The following is a 21,198-nucleotide window of genomic DNA, read 5'->3' as shown; positions in this document are numbered from 1 at the left end:
GTCATCGCTTTCGCCTCCTGCAGCAGCCATGCTATTTTTTTGGCTAATAAGGACTCGCCAGCGATGAGGCCGCTTCTTTGTGGAGTACAGTAGTATTGTGAGAAGGAATGAAGGCCCCATTGTCAGTGCCACCACTGAGAAGCCGTCGTGAGAGTCATCGCTGCCGCCAAAGTAGATTTCAGCGGATTAGAAAAGCGGCTTCTTTGTGTCCCACATAGAATACTGTGTGCAAGCAGCTAAAAGTAAAAAAGGGGGTCAGTGCGGGGTCACTTGTGGCTGAAGGAGGTTTAATTTAGTAGCATATTGTAAGATTCCAAATGTCTGCCTGGTGAACTGTGCCCCCTGAGCCGCCACAAGGCGTAGACACCGAGGGTCCGAGCAATTAGAGGATGCAACAATATTTCACTTTTGTTGCTTGAATCTTGAAGTTTGTTACTTATGCACTGAATAATGGAGGCGGCAAAGACTGTAAATCATGGCGGGCGGCGATGCGGCCTGTCAGGGCGCGCCGGGCCATCAATTCACTTCTTCATATTTTTTTCCCTGATATAAAATAATGATTTATAGTCATTGGGAATAAACAGTAAAAAGTATTTCAAGGCTTGAGAGACATGGCGCCGCCCTTGGTAAAATCGCCATTATTGGCATGACCTGTGAATCGTGCGTCTGATGACTAGTTGGAATCTGATGCCTATGTCCAGCTTTACACTGGGTTGCATTTGGGAATTTTTTGAAATTCTTTATTTTTTGGGACTAATGCAACAAAAACTCAAGATAAAAAGAGGTATGTAATATAAGCGCTGTGTTTGCTGAAAGTCTGCCTGTAAGTGAAGTGAACAGCCAATGATCCATCTATTTCTGCTGTGTGTAATAGGAGAAGCTTCACTACAGCCTGTCCAGGACCTTTCATGTGTTACAGTTGGTTGTGGGATGTTACAGTCAGAGAGAGGGTGGTATCGAGGTCCAGCCTAGTAGACTGAGGGACCCAGTGGGCCCTCCATCAAGATCTGCAATAGGGGTAATACTTCTGGCTTCTAAATAAGAATGGTGAAGAAGTCCGTATAGGAAACGGCGAGCTTTGAACTGAAAGACTTTCAAGAGCACCTGTCACCAGGATCGACTCTATTACACCAACCTGGTAGGGTTCCCTGTTTTTGTCCTTGTTTCTACGTTACGTTTCGGTCACTGGATCAGCGCCAGATGTTGCAATGTTTTAGAAAATCAACCTCCATTGCAGTCAGCGTGTAGAGGGTCTCCAGACTGTGCCCCCCATAGGACTGCGCCACTATGCGACCTTATGCAAATATGGAACTAGCTTAGACCAGAGTTACCCATCTGATTCAGGGTTCTTGTTCCTCATCGGTACAGAGCAGGGCGCTGGTTGGAGATGCCTTGGACACCGCTTAGGGGGTACTGGTGCTCCTTGTAGGGAGACTTATTTTTCAGGCTATACTACAAGTACATAAACTAAGTCATTAGCCCGCCTGCACTGACGAGGGAACCCCAAAATAAGTGTCTACAGATGGTTTGGCTTGTGTGAGCTAGTGCCCACATAACCACTACAGTGTTCTCATTGTGGCCATAGTGGCCCCCTACAAGCACAGTGTTCTAACAAATACAGTGTCCACATCACAGCCCCTAGTAATTAATAGTCACCATTCTTTCTGTTTCTCATCGTAGCCATAATGCTTTCATCGTAGCACAAGGCTTCCTTTATAGGAATAAAGCCTTCATAATAGCTAACGTTCCCCTATAATAGTCACTCTGCCTTCATCATATCTACTGTGCCCTAATCATAACCACAAAGCCTGCAGTGCTTCCATTATAGCTACGGCACCCCCATCCTAGCTACGGCACCCCCATCCTAGCTACGGCACCCCCATCCTAGCTACGGCACCCCCATCCTAGCTACGGCGCCCCTATCCTAGCTACGGCGCCCCCATCCTAGCTACGGCGCCCCCATCCTAGCTACGGCGCCCCCATCCTAGCTACAGTGCCCCCATCCTAGCTACGGCGCCCACATCCTAGCTACAGTTCCCCATCATAGCAACGGTGCCCCAATCATATCTACAGTGCCCCATCCTAGCTACGGTGCCCCCATCCGAGCTACGGCGCCCCCATCCTAGCTACGGCGCCCCCATCCTAGCTACGGCGCCCCCATCCTAGCTACGGCGCCCCCATCCTAGCTACGGCGCCCCCATCCTAGCTACAGTGCCCCCATTCTAGCTATGGCGCCCACATCCTAGCTACAGTTCCCCATCATAGCAACGGTGCCCCAATCATATCTACACTGCCCCATCATATCTACAGTCCCCCATCCTAGCTACGGCGCCCCCTTCCTAGCTACGGTGCCCCCATCCTAGCTACAGTGCCCCCATCCTAGCTACAGTGCCCCCATCATAGCAACGGTGCCCCCATCATAGCTACAGTGCCCCATTATAGCTACAGTGCCCCATTATAGCAACGGTGCCCCCATCATAGCTATAGTGCCCCCATCATAGCTACAGTGCCCCATCCTAGCTACAGTGCCCCCATCGTAGCTACAGTGCCCCCATCATAGCTACGGCGCCCCCATCGTAGCTACGGCGCCCCCATCGTAGCTACGGCGCCCCCATCCTAGCTACGGCGCCCCCATCATAGCTACGGCGCCCCCATCCTAGCTATGGCGCCCACATCCTAGCTACAGTTCCCCATCATAGCAACGGTGCCCCAATCATATCTACACTGCCCCATCATATCTACAGTCCCCCATCCTAGCTACGGCGCCCCCATCCTAGCTACGGCGCCCCCATCCTAGCTACGGCGCCCCCATCATAGCTACAGCGCCCCCATCATAGCTACAATGTGCTCATTACAGCCTGTAGTACCAGTCACTATTCTTTCATTATAGCCAAAGTTCCTTATCACAGCCATAATGTCTTTTATTGTAGCCACAGGCCCCCCATTATAGCAATAAATCCTTCATAATAGCCACTCTGCCTTCATCTGCCTATCTACTGTGCCCCATTATAGCCACAATGCTTTTATCATGGTCACAGTGCCCCAATCATGGTCACAGTGCCCCGATCGTAGTCACAGTGCCCCGATCGTAGTCACAATGCTTTCCTCTTTTCCAGATCATCATGGCAGCATTGCCTTATTACAGTCACCTCAAAAAAGCCCCTTCTAAAGCAAACGTGCATGAACCCCGACCACTCTGAGGTTGATGACTGTTGGTGGGTATCTGGTCCTATGGGGGTTATTTACAGGAGCTTCTGGCAGACGCCCCGTAACCTGGGTTTCTAATATCATCTGACACAGTAAACACATTTTTTATGTTTTTCTCTCCCCTCAGCCGGTGTATAACAGCGGTGCGGGTGTCCTGACTTGTTATTTAAATCCTTGCATGGAACACGACGATCTTTCCACATGTGAATCACATGGAATGAGGAAATAATAAAGCAGGAAGCCTCCTGACACTGTGCACACCGCTCCGGGAATATATTATAATTAGTGTTAATCGAGCATGCTCGGCCAAACACCAGTTCGGCTCGAGCATCTGGATGCTCGGCACATGGCGGTATTCGGCCGAATACCGCATGTGCTCTAGCGCAATGCTCGAGTCTCCTCCCTGCATGTTTGTTGCCTGCTACGCAGCCAATAAACGTGCAGGTACGTACTGCCCTCACTGTAATGCTGTAGCCATGTTGGTTACTGGCATTACAGTGATTGGCTGGCCGGAACGTGTCATCCGCACCTGAAGGGAAAGATGGTGTAGGGAGTGATTTTTTATTTTTTTGTAAGTTTAAAAACTTGTCAGAGACTCAAAAGTCCTTTTAAGGACTATTGTTGTGTGTGGCTGCAGCAATATATATTTTAGCGCAACCTGTGCTAAATTGCTAAAACTTTACAGTCCCAAAAGTCCTTTTAAGGACTGTTTATGTGTGGCAGCAATATCTATTTTTAGTGCATCCTGCACTAAATAGCGTGCAAAAGTTAGGCCGCTGCGACATTATCTGCGCTACATCTCCTGTGTAACGTGTGCGCATCCAAAAAATATCTGTGACATCCAGTGTACTTTTTCCGTAGACGGTGTCCGCTGCGGACAGTGACATTAGCTGCGCTACATCTCCTGTGTAACATTTCCACATCCAAAATACCTGTGACATTCCCTGTAATTTTATATTAGCCGCTGCTGACATCAGCGACATTATCTGCGGTACATCTCCTGTGTGACGTTTCCACATCCAAAATACCTTTTTTAACTTTTTGGCGCGTACACTTACAAATCCTATGCTACTGTACGTGTGACATACTTTCAAGCATATATAACATTTAATATGAAGAAGGCGAGCAGTAAGGGACAGGGAAGTGGTCGTGATGGTGCACGCAGAGGCCGTGGCCCTGGGCGCGGTGAAACTGTGCCTGCTGCCAGACCTCAAGAAACACACTCATCCATGATACCTAGCTTCATGTCCCAGTTTGCAGGGCGGTGCAGGACACCACTCTCGAAGTCAGACCAGTGCGACCAGGTGGTCGGTTGGATTTCAGCAGATAATGCTTCCAGTCGGTTAAGCACCAAGAGTCTGGTCAACAGAATCCTCCCCCTGATCCTCCTTCCTCCCACCATGGAGAGTCTTTCCAAACAAGTGATCCCACACTCGGATATTCCGAGGAGCTCTTTTCAGCACCATTCCTTCATTTGGGCCTCTCAACAAGCACGCTTGAAGAGGGACATGAGATCTCGTGCCCTGATTCCCAAACTCTTGAGCATCCGCAGTCACAAGAAGATGACGGTGGGGAACGGCAATTAGTGTTTCACGAGGTGGATGATGAGGATGAGACACAGTTGTCAATAAGTGAGGTTGTTGTTAGGTCAACAAGTTAGAAAGATGAGCAAAGTGAGGAAGTTGAAGAGGAGGTGGTGGACGATGGAATCACTGAACCAACCTGGGAAGGTGTCAAGTCGAACGAGGACAGCAGTACAGAGGGGGAGGGATCCGCAGCACCGCAACAGGCTGGAAGAGGCAGTGGGGTGGCAAAAGGGAAAAGGCGGGCCACACCAAACAGGCCTGCAACTGTTCCACGGAGCACCCCCTTGCGGAACTCTTCTTTGCCAAGGGGTAGATGTTCCGCAGTCTGGCGCTTTTTTGAGCAAAGTGCGGATGACAAAAGAATTGTAATTTGCAACCTGTGCCATACAAAAATGAGCTGGGGCGTGAACACTAGCCATCTCACCACCGCCAGCATGATCCGCCACATGGCATCAAAGCACCGTATTAGGTGGGCCGAACGCCTGGGTCCACAATCAGTGTCTGCGGGTCACACTACTGCCTCCTCTTCCCCTGTGTTACGTGCTGGCCAATCCCGCCATGCACCTGGACCTTCGCAAGCACCATCAGCGACCACATCCACTTCCGTGTCCCAGCGCAGCGTACAAATGTCTTTACCCCAGGCATTTGAACGCAAGTGCAAATACCCAGCCGCCCACCCACAGTCCACACATGGACAAGTGCTTTCGGCCAGGGACGCTACATTTCCCTGACGGCACACTGGGTGAACGTTGTGGAGGCCGGGAGCGAGTCGTACCCTGGGATGGCACAGGTGCTACCAACACCAAGGATTGCGGCCCCTAATTCCATCAGGGTTTCCGCCACACCTACATTGGTGGCTCCAACCCCCACTTCTCCCCCTCCTCCACTTCCACCTCCAAATTATCATCTTGCAGCACCAGTCAGCCATCAGTCAGTAGCTGGAAGCAGTGTAGCACTGCAGTGGGGAAGCGGCAACAGGCCGTGCTTAAGTTGATCTGCTTAGGTGACAAACAGCACACCGCCGCAGAGCTGTGGCAGGGGATAAGGGACCAGACTGAGCTGTGGCTCTCGCCACTCAACCTAGAACCAGGCATGGTTGTTTCTGATAATGGCCGTAAGGCTTTGGAGCTCGGGAAGCTCACACACATCCCAAGCCTAGCCCACGTGTTCAACTTAGTGGTTCAGCGGTTTCTCAAAACCTACCCCAATTTGCCTGAGCTACTGGTGAAGGTGCGCCGCGTGTTTGTACATTTCTGCAAGTCATCGACAGCTTCCGCCGGTCTGTCAACGCTGCAGCAGCGATTACAATTGCCAGCTCACCGACTGTTGTGCGACATGAGCACGCGCTGGAACTCCACGTTCCACATGTTGGCCAGGCTTTGTGAGCAGCAGAGGGCAGTAGTGGAATACCAGCTGCAGCATGGTCGTCGCCTTTCCAGTCATCTTCCGCTCTTCACAAGCGAGGAGTGGGCATGGATGTCTGACCTCTGTGAGGTTTTACGCAACTTTGAGGAATCAACACAAATGGTGAGCGGCGATGCCGCTATTATCAGCGTCACCATCCCACTTCTGTGTCTACTGAAACGCTCGCTGCTCACAATTAAGGCCGACACTTTGCATGTGGAAGAGGTGGAAATGGGGGAAGACAGTACACAGGGTGATAGCCAGACCACCCTCAGTTCGTCTTCTCAGCGCGGATTGGATGATGAGGAGGAGCAGGAGACGGTTGCCTCCGCTACAGAGGGTAGTACCCATGGAAGTTTAATTCCATCTGTTCAGCGTGGATGGACAGAAGAGGAGGAAGAGGATGAGGAGATTGAGAGTCATCCTCCTGATGACAGCAGCAAAGTCTTGCCTGTTGGGACTCAGGCACACATGGCTGACTTTATGTTATGCTGCCTTTCCCGTGACCCACGCGTTTTACGCATTTTGAACAACACCGATTACTGGTTGTTCACCCTTCTCGACCCCCGCTACAAAGAGAACTTCTCGTCTCTCATTCCTGTGGTGGAGAGGACGAGCAAAATGGTTCAATACCAGAAGGTCCTTGTGGAAAAATTGCTCCAAAAATTTCCAGCTTACAACGCCGGCGGCAGAGTACGTAGTTCCTTGGGGAACACACAGCAGTTCCAACAGAGGCAGGGCAACACTCTCCAAGGCCTGGGACAGTTTCATGACACCCCACCAGCACCCTCACCCTGATGCGTGGCCTAGTGTCACAAGAAGGGAAAAATTTTGGAAGATGGTGGAGTACCGTATTTTTCGCCCCATAAGACGCACGTTTTTCACCCCAAAAGTGGGGGGAAAATGCTGCCATTTTATATCGCAGTCTGCGATGCTGCAGCATCGCAGACTATGATGTATCAGCTGGAGGGGGGAAAGAGGAGGGTCCGGTGTCATGCAAATGCGGCGGGGCCGGTGCGGTCACTGTACACCGGGCCCGCCGCTCACTCACTGCTTTATTGCCTAAACCTTTTATAATAATAACTTTAATTGAAGATCCGATCCCCAGCCCCATCTGTACTACTTACTAAATGTCCTGTAGCAGGCAGAGCAGGGAGCGCGGGCGGCCATAACTCACTGAAGTCAAGTGCCTGCTCCGCCTACTTCATTCATAAAGTAGGCGGCGCAGGCACATGACGTCAGTGAGCACGAACTGGCGCTCTACACCTTGGAGGTGCTGGCCTGCCCTGCCGCCAGCGTTTTGTCAGAGCGGGTATTTAGTGCTGCTGGGGGCATAATAACTGATAAGCGTATCCGCCTGTCAACTGAAAATGCTGACCGGTTGACTCTTATAAAAATAAACAAGGCCTGGATTGCCCCTGACTTCTCTACTCCACCAGAGGAAAGCGGCCGAACATAAAGGCACTTTACATGTGTTGTTTATAATGTACTGAATACACTGTATTCCCATGTCCCCCTTCCAACCCAAAAAAGGGTATATGGTTCAATCTTCCTTTTCTCGTCCTCCTCCTCCATCATATCAACATGCTTATTAGTCTGCCCTCGGTCCTAATGTTGTAGAGGGTCAGCTCACCAGCAGGCTCTCGCCTATAATCTTTTAGAGGGTCAGCTCACCTGCAGGCCCTCGCATATAATGTTTTAGAGGGTTAGCTCACCAGCAGGCCCTCAACCTTAATTTTTTACAGGGTCAGCTGACCAGCAGGCCCTCACCTACAATCTTTTAGATGGTCAGCTCACCAGCAGGCCCTCAACCATAATTTTTTACAGGGTCAGCTGACCAGCAGGCCCTCACCTACAATCTTTTAGATGGTCAGCTCACCAGCAGGCCCTCGCCCATAATTTTTTCAATGGTTAGCTAAGCAGCAGGCACTCGCCTATAATTTTTTCGATGCTCACATCAGTAGCAGGCACTTGCCCCTAATGTTTTAGATAGTCAGCTCTGCAGCAGGCCCTCGCCCCTAATGTTTTTGAGGGTCACCAGCAGGCCATCAATCATAATTTTTCAAGGCTGTGTATGATGCCCTCCTTTATGTGTAATAAAGGGTGTATTGGAGGGCCGGTTCCTTGTAGTTTTTGGCAGCCCTTTCCCTTAGTGCACAGGCTTTATGAGGGTAGGAGTCCCACTACCTGAACACTTGTACCACAATGTGAATGAGGCCTCCTTTATGTGATATACAGGTTGTATCGGAGTGCCTCGTCCTTGTAATTTTTGGCAGCACTTGCACTTTATATACAAGTAAATATACAGGAAAGAATGTTTCCTAACAATTTTTCCTCTAAAATCGATTTTTGTAAAAGTGGCGCACTACTCGGAAAACATCGTTCCCAGCCGCGACCTGGGAGTCCAAGATGCATCCAGACATCCTCCCCGTGCTGTTCCCGAACCATTTCACTGGTGTTTCCATCAATTTTTGACCTTTCCTATGAACTAGACGCCCTCCCCTCTTCAGAGCAGGGGGTGCCTGGTTTAATGCTCGGGGTCTCCCATTGACTTCCATTGTGCTCGGGTGTTCAGTAGAGCACTAGAGCATTCCGAGGTGTTCGACACGAGCCCCAGAGCACTTTGGTGCTCGATCAACACTAATTATAATACCAAGCACAGCTGCTATACAATGTACAGCGCTGTGCTTGGTGAGCTGCGTCAGGGCAGCAGCACTCACAGGAGCACGGCAGCCTTCTCAAACACCTGATTGGCGGGGGGTCCCAGCTTTAAGACCCTCCACTCAGTGGATAGGTAATCAGTAGAAAAGTCTCGGAAAATGTCTTAAATGTGGCAGTACTGATTTTAAGATATTTCGTGTCGCCTTCTCTAGTCAGACCCAAAGCTGTTACAAAGATTCCAACCCTTTTGCCCCTTTTTTCAGACATGTGATCTAACAACTGAGCCACACAGAGTTAACTATCCTCAGTAAAATCTGCATGCATTACATATGTGTTTTTGCAGATTTTTGTGCAAATTTGCTGTGGCTTTACAAAGGGTGAAATCTATGGTGGAAATCCGCAGCCTAAATTGACCTGTTACAAATTTGGTTGAATTTGATGGACTTATGTCTTTTTTCAACCGTATTAACTATGTAACTATATGTAAAAAATAAATAAATCCGCACTATAGGTCGGTTTACACTGCAGATCTCATCCTCTTTGCTAGTACTGTAAAATACTGCAAATTTGCCATACACAAATCCGCTGCAGCAGATATACAGCATATCCATCCCATGTAACCTAAATGTGTAATTCTCAGCTCCCACAATGCACTGCTACCTGCAAAGCAGAAGCAGAACTATCAATTTAGCGTTAGAGGTAAATGGAGAAAAAAAACATTGAACTGAAAATCATTACAAGATAAAGTAAAACATTTACAAAGTTTTTCAATATTTAAGAGCGTTTTTGTAGGTTATTGTTCACAGGTTGGGGGGGGGGGGGGGCAGTGTGACGACAGCCTGTATTCTGCAGCAATGTGGCTAGTCTACTGAATGTGTGCTTTGAAAAAGTAGGGAACCGATGCGGAGGATCAGACTACACATGATTTGTTTGTAGTCAGTAACTATGGAGACACATGGCTCGAAGGAGCTGTATACAGAAAACAGTAGGAGCTTTTCGATCAGTTATTAATAATAAAGCAATAAAAATTGGTTGCAAAAGTATACACACCCTGTAAAAGGTGAATATCGCAATCTGATGTTTCATATTTAATTCAGATATTACAGTCTGATTCGCGTTTTTGTAACATGCACCATATTTTGGCCTGAAACGCGCTGGCCCATACAACTGAATGCATCTGCACAAAGATATGTATATGTATAGGGTTTGGTCAGATACCAAGACTTTCATGAATAAGCCTTATTTCACGTTGCTTGCGCTCGGGCAGGGACCTTTCCTGCACCTTGTTGTCTCTGATCTTTCTTCTCTCCAGTTACTTGTCTCATTTTTTTTTTCCTTAAAGGCAATAAACCAGGGGCATATATCACGGGACCCCGGCGCTTGGCCCGCTATTTGTACAGGTGCATTGTAATTTAGCCTCTGGTGTGAATATTTTCCACTTGGTTATTCCTGGCAGTGGTCCAACACATTTCACTAAATTCTAATGATTTTTCCTCCCTCTCTTCTAGGTTTAAGGGTCGGCGCAATGCAAATAAATAAATAGAAAACGAGATCATAAATTCACGCTCTCCAATCGTCCCCTTCTAATCCGCCATAAATGGGGCCTTTCTGTGGGTTGAGACTCGCTACAAATAAAAAATGGCTGCAGTCGTTTGGTAATGAGGCCAAATTCTCACAGAAAAAGAAAGAAAACTGAATTGTCATTTTTTTAATGGTAATATTTACAATGATGAATTTATGTTTAAAGGGGTTTGGAACGAATCCCTTACTACATGCCCTATTTAAGGGGTTCTAGAAAAACATGGCCGCTTTCTTCCAGACGCAGCACCTCTTCTGTCCATGGGCTTTGCCTGGTAATCACTTGAATGAGACTGAGCTGCAATACCGCGCACAGCCAGGTAAGGAGGAGTGGTGCTGTTTCTAGAAGAAAGCAGCCGTGTTTTGCTAATTCTGGCATCCTGCTCGAACACCCATGATTAGCGATAGCTCCAATCCTTGTTGTTTAACTCCTTACATGCCATGGTCAGAGTTGACTGTGGCATCAATGTGGTTGGAGAGAAGTGGTCTCTCTCTATCGGACCCCCCCACAGTGCGATTGCGGGATTGCCATGGAAGCTTGGGACCTAACAATGGCCATGGCTTCTAAGGGGTTAACACGGTCAGAGATAAATTGTATTGGTCTCTAGTGCTTGATGCTGTCAGGAACAGTCCCAGACCCAGGGCTGCTGAGCGCACAATGCTGCAAGCTTCTTCTGAAGTGCCACCATATAGAGGCGACCCATCAGGAGAGGTCCCGGCCACCGGAAAAATACTATGTACTGGTCTTTAAGGAGTTAAATGCATATGGAGGAAATGGCATTTGCCCAGAACAGAGGGTGACCACTGGCATCTGTAAGTCGCCACACTGCCATTCACTCTAAAGGGTGCAGTGCACAGAAAGGTTTCACACACGGAATCAAAAACTGTGCTGTGTGAACCTGGCTAGAATGGTGTGAATACTTCTGCAACCACATATATTTTTTTTATTATTGGTACAATGCATCTAAAATAAAATGTAACAACTTTGCAATTAACTTTATTAAAAAAAATATATATCTTGTGTGTCCATGGTGACAGACTACAACATAAACAGTGTAGTCTGATCCGTCCCGTGTTACCCCACTCCCTTTTACAGTCTGTAGGTCATTAGGAAATAAAAGGCAGCCCATTTAGGTGCTATGGGGCCCTTGAAATGAAGGGGCCACACCCTGGATAGTCCCATACTGTTTGTTACTGGGTAGCAGGAACTTATGCAGAACTCCCTGCTGCAGGAAAGCTGCATTGTTATCAAGTGTGATTTGGCCCAAGGGTCATGGAAAGGGTTTAGAGAGGCGACACCAGAGCAATCTTTTTGGGAGTAACAAATCCTGGCTTCATAGTGGGAGGACCTTTACATCTTTGTTATGGGCTGCCTCTCTGGAGGATCGGGCAGCAGCTTTTCTCATTCTCCCCTACTGATTTAGGCTACTTTCACACTAGCGTTTAAGTTTTCCGGTATTGAGTTCCGTCATAGGGGCTCAATATCGGAAAAAAAAAATGTTTCAGTTTTGTCCCCATTCATTGTCAATGGGGACAAAACTGAACTGATCGGAACGCTCCAAAATGCATTCCGTTCCGTTTGGTTGCGTTCCCAGACTGGAGAGCAAACCGCAACATGTTGTTCTGGAGCAAGACGGATCCGGCATTACCCCCAATGCAAGTCAATGGGGACGGATCCGTTTTCTCTGGCACAATAGAAAACGGATCTGTCCCCCATTGACTTTCAGTGGAGTTAATGATGGATCCGTCTTGGCAATGTTAAAGATAATACAACCGGATCCGTTCATAACGGATGCAGACGGTTGTATTATCAGTAACGGAAGCGTTTTTGCTGAACCCTGTAAAAACGCTAGTGTGAAAGTAGCCTCAAGTTGCTACAATGTATCAGTCTGGAGTCCCAGGCTGTTTAGCAGAGCAACTAGTGTGAAAGTAGCCGTAGACATGCATGCTGGGCCGACCTGTGGCTGCATGTTTTTGGGGACGTCCAGGAAGGAGGACCACTCGTACATTAATCTTATGTCTAGCAGAGAGGACGACCGCTGTACGTACAGAAAGGTTCAATCTGTCCAGCTTCATGTTTCAGGGTAAACGTGGTCGACTGCTCTTGGCACAAAGTGAAGTTTCAAATCCTGCAAAAATTTGCAACCCAATGTAAAGCTTCTAGCACTTGTGTCGTGTTTTATTTGAATCGCGCTGTGCCAGGGTTGCCGCAGCAACAGCACCAACAAATATTTGGAACTATGTAACACCTTCCACTAAACATCACTTCGAATGTTTTTCGAGGGAGGTTCCTGTCAATCAGGTGACTTCTGCTTTCTGAAAACAGCCTTTGTCTGCGCTCTGCAGCCTGCACTCAGCGAGCGGCATACAATTGTCACACCCACAACATACCTGATCTCGGGGGAACCTACCGCTATGTAAGCGAAGGAGAACCTCTGCCAGTATAATAATAGTTATCATGCACGTTACATAGCAGTTTTATAATTGCAGTAAAATCCCTGTAACCCAGCACTTAGGCATACAACGTGTCCGCAATACACGTGCACCGGCCGTGTGCGTTCCGCATCACCCATCGTGGACCCATTCACTTAAATGGGGTCCGCAATCACAGAGATGCGGAACGGAGGCACGGATCGGAACCCCACGGAAGCGCTACGGAGTGCTTCTGTGGTGTTTCTGGCCGTGCCTCCGCACCGCAAAAAAAGTAGCGCATGCACTACTTTTTGGCGGTGTGGATCGCGAACCCCATTCAAGTGAATGGGTCCGCGAACCGCATGCGGCTGCCCCACGGTCTGTACCCGTGCACTGTGGACCGCAGCATGGGCACGGAGCCCTAACGTTTGTGTGCATGAGGCCTTATAGGAGATGGTAAATACCGGATTATCAGGATCGTAAAAATGTAAAGAAAAGAGTAGGAAACTTCCAGATACTCAGCCCGACATGAAATATTCCGCTATCGTTTCATTTTTAGATTAGAGGAGTCTCCTATTTTGTTCAATTCCTCGGCTAAAACTCTTCTGCACCTGGTCCAGCGACCGTCCAGATTATCAGGCAGATCTGCCCTGTCATGCTGGTTTATCAGAAGTTATGGATTCTTACACATGTCGGATTGAAGGAATTCTTATTGACATAATTATATATAATATGTAGGAAATATTTTATATTTTATATCATAGTAAAGTTCTGGTAATTCAGAACCCCATGACTCAACGCTAGTCATAATTGGAATTTGGGCAATAATTTCCTATTCTGTGTCAAGACTTTGACTTCATATAGGAAAATGATACTTATAGAAATAATAATAATAATAATAATAATAATGCAATATATTGGGCCAGTGCAAATTGTAATAATAACATAAGTTTCAAAATATACAATACATATAAAACATAACTTTAGCAATGTTTTTTTTTTTCTTTGCAGGATCTGCAGTCTGGTCTCCCGCTTCTCAACCAACAAGCCAGCATGGTTATATCTGCATGTTCCCTGACTTCTCCCCTTGTCCCTGTCAGTAAGGTGGAGTCTCCTTTTGCTATTAGGGGCAATGGGACAAGTGCAGAGAGAGAGACAAGCAGAGTCCACCCTGTGCAGGAATTACAACACCCCTACAATCGGGAATACTATGCAGATGGTAATTCAGAAGGAAGGTCCCGGCAGGGCAGTAGGTAAATATTTTCCAGTATGTATCAGTAGAAATCAGTGACACTCACAACCTGGAACAGAAGTCCATAAAACTAGAAGATGTACATCTTTCAATTTGGTGTAATGCCGGGGTTGCTGCAATACCACACACAACCTGTGCACCGGCGTGGCGCTGATTTTTTTTAATCCTGGACAAACCCTTTAAACAATAATGTGTTAATAGAATGAGTACTATTAGTGCTTCAATACACAGTATGTCGGAGTATTTATTACTGGGCGTACGTCTTCTAGAACATTGATCTTCTCTAATCTGTGGCTCTCCATTTGCAGGGAAACTACAACTCCCAGCATATCCTGGGGATGTCAGGCTCCTTCCTGGCTGTATCCTGACCTAACACAGCCTGTCTGTGGATGACATAGTGACAGACACAATGTATCCCTCCTGTCACTCACAAGTCATTGAGATACAAGTTGCTGCACAACTTTCCTCCACTTTTCTTAAAGGACCCCAAGGCATCAACCTCTTTTCCTGCCCAGTTTTGACCTGTCTTATGCTGTTTGTTAGGAACAAGCGTCACTCAAAATGTAAGGCTGGAGTCGGCCATGGCTGTGCCTCCAGGGATTGTCACCCAGCTTTTGACAGTGTAAGGAATTAGAAAATATGTTTAAAGGGCATCTGTCAGCAGTTTTGTACCTATGACACCGGCTGACCAGTTACATGTGTGTTTGGTAGCTGAAGACATCTGTGTTGGTCCCATGTTCATATGTGCCCGCACTACTGAGAAAGGTGAAGTTTTAATATATGCAAATGAGCCTCTAGGAGCAACGGGGGCGTTACCATTACACCTAGAGGCTCCGCTCTCTCTGCAACTGCCGCGCCCTCTGCAGTTTGTTTTACAGGGCCAGACAGTGAAAACATCATCACATCCGGTCCTGTCAATCAAAGTGCAGAGGGTGTGTCATTTTCAGAGAGAGCAGAGCCTCTAGGTGTAATGGTAACTCCCCCGTTGCTCCTAGAGGCTCATTTGCATATATTAAAACTTCACCTTTCTCAGCAATGCGGGCACATATGAACATGGGACCGACACGGATGCCTTCAGCTGCCAAGTACACATGGAACAGGTCAGCCAGTGTCATAGGTACAAAACTGCTGACAGATGCCCTTTAATATGAAATGCAACTTTCTAGAGTCGATGAGCTGTGAATGGGACCGATATGTCTTCATGTGCTGGAAGGATTTGTAAATATCACAATCAGGATCGAAAATGTCAGAAAAGAGTCACAAGCGACGTCTCCGGCAGCTGTGTGATTAACGCTATTGGCAGCTGGAGAACAAACTCTGAAAAGGTCAAATTCAAAAGTAGCTGCAGCTAAAAATTGCAGTGTGTGGTACATTTTCTTCTTCATCCTTGGATTCAGATCTTCTATTTTGAGGGACCACTGCAAAAACACGGTCAAGGCCACCAACCTATCATTGAAGCTCAGTTGTGGATTGACCCACTAGGTGGCAGACCCTGGAGCTGACCGGAGCTTGACTGGTTTGACTTCTTGTACACTATGTTTTGCATCTGGGCAACTAGAGCCAGACACTGGTTTACCTACTAAACCATTAAAAAAATGACACTGGTCTTCTCACTGACACTGGTCATCCACTGGAATACCAGGGCTTAGACTATGGTCGATCCACTGGTAAACCGGGGTTCTGGCTATCACTTTACCGCTGAAGTTTCAGTTAGGCTCAATGGTGGACTGATCCACATGTTGGTTGACCGTGGAGCTGGTTAAACTCGTTCTTGCCTCTGGACGACCAGGCCCCGGTACTGGTTTTCTTAGTGTAGCACCAAGTGACTGTCAACTGCCATTGATTTTTCCCCCTGAATGTCCTGGCACGGATATCCCTGTGTCACCATATTCTGGCACTAGTTATTCACTCGACCACCAAGTCCCAGAGGGTAGTGTTTCCACTAGTCCACCAGGGCTCCGACTGATTTTCTCAGTTGATCACCAAGGCTCCAAGTCTGTTTTTCCCATGGAATCACCAAGATCCCAACACTGGTTATTTACTGGACCAAATTAGCCTGGACGCAGATTTTCCCACTGAACCACCAGGGCTTTGACCGATATTTCTACAGGACCACAAGTAAATGGAAACTGTATTGTTCAGGGGATACTCAATATATCGTCAATAACCAAAGAGTATTGATTATTTCAGTGCCTCCACAGGAGCAGATTTTTACAAAGTTGCAGAATTTTTTTTGGTGAATTATATTGCTGATTTTGTTGCAATTTCCTATATGAGAATCCATTAAGTTCAATGGCAAATTGATTCTGCAGTGGAAATGCTACAAAAAAACACCATAATCTGTGCACTACTTGACACTACGTGTCCCATTAGGCCACTATAGAACACTAATCTTTCCTCTAGACCCGCAGGGCTCTTATTGTTTTTCCTGATCAGCATCATGCTAATGAAAATCTCCATTTTACTGCTGTAGTCGTAGTCAGGCTTTCCTTCACTTGGAGTAAAATAAATCTGGCCAAGGCGAGGGGCTTGTTGGCACCCTCCTGACTTCCAGGACACACCCTTTACTCTGTATAACAGAAGCCTTGAACTTACCCGGACGCACAGTACATCTTGAGTCAGATCTTATTTATTTCTAAATTCTGTGCAATTCAGCACCAAGGGAACAAACTGCCCCCGAGGTGGGGACACTTTCTGGCAGCCCCCACTGCCTTTTCCTAGAAATAGAAGAGAATGTTACATTCTGTTCTTCATGGAGATGAACGGGTTGAAAGTTTTTAGGAACAATGTCAGCCTTAATGAAAAGAGATGAGCGTTCCCTCGTTGGTCTCAAGACGATATGCGTTTTCTTTGGAATGGAACAATGAATATAAAAAGTTCAGTGGTCAAGTGGGTCTAGAAAAAATGGTGCAAGAATGTAAAAAAATCCAAAAAACTTAGGAAGTATTGCTTTATTTTCCTGTATCAGGTTTACGTACAAGGTTCTCAGGGAGGCAGAAGTTAAAAGGGATTTGCCTCCAAAGCCTCCATTACACAATAGCCACCGGCTGCCCCTACCATGGTCTAATCCAGGAATCGGCAACCTTCGGCACTCCAGCTGCTGTGAAACTACAACTCCCAGCATTCTCAGCGTGCCACAGGTTGCTGATCCCTGGTCTAATCCCTGGCTGCATAGCATAGGCACTGTACATTTTGGTACTCATGCAGTACATGTTCACTGTATGGCATTACTATGCAAACACTATATGGCGGTATGATATGGGCACTATAAAGCACTGTATGGTATTCATATTTGTTCACTATACGGCGCTATTATGCAAATACTATATGGCGGTATCATATGGGCACTGAATGCGCCCCCCCTGTGATTCATCTTATTGCAGGATGCTATAGTCGGCCTCTCTCCTGCCTGAATTGGCTGATAGCAGGGAACAATAAGGGCCCATTCACACAACCATAAGGCCTCCGTGCCCGTGCTGCGGACCGCCACAAATAGCTGTCCGCAATGCAAGGGCACCGGCCATGTGAACCCCATATTGTGTTGCGGACCTATTGACTTAAAGATAGGACATGTCCTATATTTTGGGGTGCGGAGGCAGAGACCCTAAAGCCCACAGAAGTGCTTCGTAGTGTTTCCGTGGACTTCCGATCCGTGCCTTAATGCTATTCCTCAGCACAGCAAGTGGAAGGAAAATTAACTTTCTGTCAAGGCTTCTTGCACACGACCGCATGTAATTTGCGGTCTGCAAAAAATGGATCAGCAAAAAAAAACGGATGACGTCCGTGTGCATTCCGTATTTTGGCGGAACGAAACAGCTGGCCCCTAATAGAACAGTCCTAACCTTGTCCGTTACGCGGACTTTTTTACGGAATGGACATACGGAAACAAAATGCACACGGAGTAACTTCTGTTTTTTTGTTGGACCCATTAAAATAAATTGTTCCGCATACGGTCCGCAAAAAAAAAAACGGAAAGAAAACACGTTTGTGTGCATGAGCCCTAAGTGTGTCTTTAATTAAGCTGTCCATGGAGGAGACACAAAGCAGTAACGGTGAGATTTACGGCCTTCCTCCTGCCATACGAGCTGTCAGCAGGCCCGGGATGAATTTTCCAGTTATGCGAAGCTGCCCCTGGCAGAGGGCACAGTGATGGAAGGGGGGGCTACTTATCAATGGAGATGGATTTCAGCCCCCTCCTCTCTGCCCCCTGTGCTATATTAGGGTGACACACTGTATGCAAAACAAAAAAACTGAAGGAAAGTATTTTTCATCAGTAAAAGCTGTCAGCGTCGGGATGATCTATATGGCGGAAGTATTTTTAGACCTGCAGTCATGGCTTTGATCACTACGTCCTATGCAGAGCAGTAAATTGGGATCTGGGAGGCAGAGGCCTAAGGGCCCATTCAGACAGGTGACGTTTGCGTCCAGGTGCTTACAGGGTTTAGAATGGACCGGGAACGTTTCCGCGATAAAAAAACGGACAACACACGGAAGCCATCCCTGTGCGGTCTCTGAAAGAGGCCGACGTGAAGACCCCTGGGAATATGTTTTTAACTTATTGGAATCTGAGTTTGTACGTTTATCAGAAGGGGCTTTGTATTCTGCTGGCGCCAGACACTGGTCCCCAGCACACGCAGCGACTTACATACTGGTTATACATTATATTACTATATTATCTATCTATACTTCATATTTTGAAATTCGTTCACACTTCGTTTGGTGGTAAAAGGTGAATTGCGTTATGGATTCTGTTACCACGGACCATAACGCAATTCTATAACGGAATGCCTTTAGAGGCGTTCCTTTATCCATTCCGTCATAATAGAAGTCTGTGGGCTGCAAAACGGATCCGTCCCGTTTCCGTTATGCAGCGGAGTCCATAAGCGATGGCATTGGGCAAGTTTCACACTTGCGTTTACATCTCTGGGGGGCTGTTTGGGCAGGGGAGAAGCCCACCGGGGATGTCTGGATCGGGCACTGCCAGATGCTACTTGACACCCGCTGACCCCTTTCACTACAATGGGGACCGGCGGAGATCCGACCACAATCTGGCAAGGAAAACACACTCTTTACCTTGTGAAACAGGCCTTAGTGATTACTGTATGGGGGCGAGTGATGGCATTAGTTATCACTGCTCATTGTACTGTGGAGGAGATCACTGCATGTAAACATGTCTCCTCCACAAACGAGCAGGTCATTGTCAGGACGGAATGCTTATGTATGGAGACGAGCGATGGCATTAGTGATCACTGCTCCCCATACTGTGGAGGAGATCGCTGTATGTAAATTGATCCTCCACCGACGAGCAGGTGATTGTCAGGAAGGAACGCTTCTGTATGGGGGCGAGTGATGGCATGAGTGATCACTGCTCCCTATACTGTGGAGGAGATCGCTGCATGTAAATTGATCCTCCACCGACGAGCAGGAGATTGTCAGGAAGGAACACTTCTGTACGGGGATAAGTGATGGCATGAGTGATCACTGCTCATTGTACTGTGGAGGAGATCGCTGTATGTAAATGTGTCTCCTCCACTGATGAGCAGGCGATTGTCAGGAAGGAACGCTTCTGTATGGGGGCGAGTGATGGCATTAGTGATCACTGCTCCCTATACTGTGGAGGAGATCACTGCATGTAAATGTGTCTCTTTCCAACAATCGTAAGGCTCATTCTTACTAGAATTCTGGAGAAGGGTCGTTGATCCAGAGACTTATTCCACTTAATTGCCAGAGTGGAGTTAGGTCTCTTGCACACGAACGTATTTTCATTCTGTGTCTGTTCCGTTGTTTTTTTTTGCTGATCCTTTTTATTTTCCCCCAAAAAATGAGGAAAATTGTCTTCTACTTTGGTATTGTTAAGTTTTTTTGGGATGTGGGAGGAAATTGGAATACCTGGAGGAAACCCAGACAACACATTAACGACAATCAGGTGTTACCTTACCCAGCGTTGCAAGATAAGGCCTCTTGCACACGAACCTGTGCTGTGGACTGCAATTTGCGGTCCGCAATGCACGGGCATCGACCGCTGGGGTTCCGCATGCGGATCGCGACCCCATTCACTTGATCCGTCCGTTCCGCAAAGAGATGGAACAAGTTCTATCTTTTTGTGCAACTGAAGCACTCCGTAGTGGTTCCGTAGTGGTTCCGTTCCGTGCTTCCGCTCTGTTCCGCACCGCATCTCCAGATTTGGGGACCTATTCAAGTGAATGGGTCCGCATCCGTGATGTGGAATGCACGCGGCTAGTGACCCGTGTATTGCGGAACCGCTGTATGCGGTCCGCAGCACGGGCAAGGAGCCCTTACGTTCGTGTGCAAGAGGCCTAACAGAGAGAACAGTCATTGTACGAAACAATTGTATTCCATTTTATTTTTAGGTTACTACACTGCAGTATATATCCCTGTACGGTACTGTGTGCATGGATCTAGTATACAGCACCATTTAAGGTATATTGTATATGATTAAACTAGATTATATTACTGTACTATACGAGTATACAATCCCATTATACGGTATACTATATTCTGCTCTGTATTACATTATATTACTGTACTATACGAGTATATGATCCCATTGTATTTCCTCTGGCATTACACGTCAGCTACCAGGTACCTGTCCAGGTCTCGTAGATTTCTCGCAGTTCCGTAGATCATTTACACTTAGGCCTCTTTCACACGGGCGTCATGTTTCTGGCCCGGATAAGATGCGGGTGTGTCGCGGGAAAATGCGTGATTTTTCCGCGCGAGTGCAAAACATTGTAATGCGTTTTGCACGCGCGTGAGAAAAATCAGCATGTTTGGTACCCAAACCCGAACCCGGACTTCTTCACCGGACTTTGGTACCCAAACCCAAACCCGGACTTTAGGTTAGGTGTTGTGTAGATTACATAGAAAAAATTGGGCTGGGCATAAAATTTTCAATAGATGGTTCCACAAAAACTGAACGGATACGGAAGACATACAGGTGCATTTCCGTATGTGTTCCGTTTTTTTTGCGGACCCATTGACTTGAATGGAGACACGGAATGTGATTTGCGGGCAATAATAGGACATGTTCTATCTATCAACGGAACGTAAATACGGAAACGGAATGCATATGGAGTA

The sequence above is a fragment of the Bufo bufo genome, chromosome 9, assembly GCF_905171765.1.
Source record: "Bufo bufo chromosome 9, aBufBuf1.1, whole genome shotgun sequence".
Taxonomy (NCBI): domain Eukaryota; kingdom Metazoa; phylum Chordata; class Amphibia; order Anura; family Bufonidae; genus Bufo; species Bufo bufo.
The sequence above is the reverse complement of the archived record's forward strand: the minus strand, read 5'-3'. Positions refer to the sequence as shown.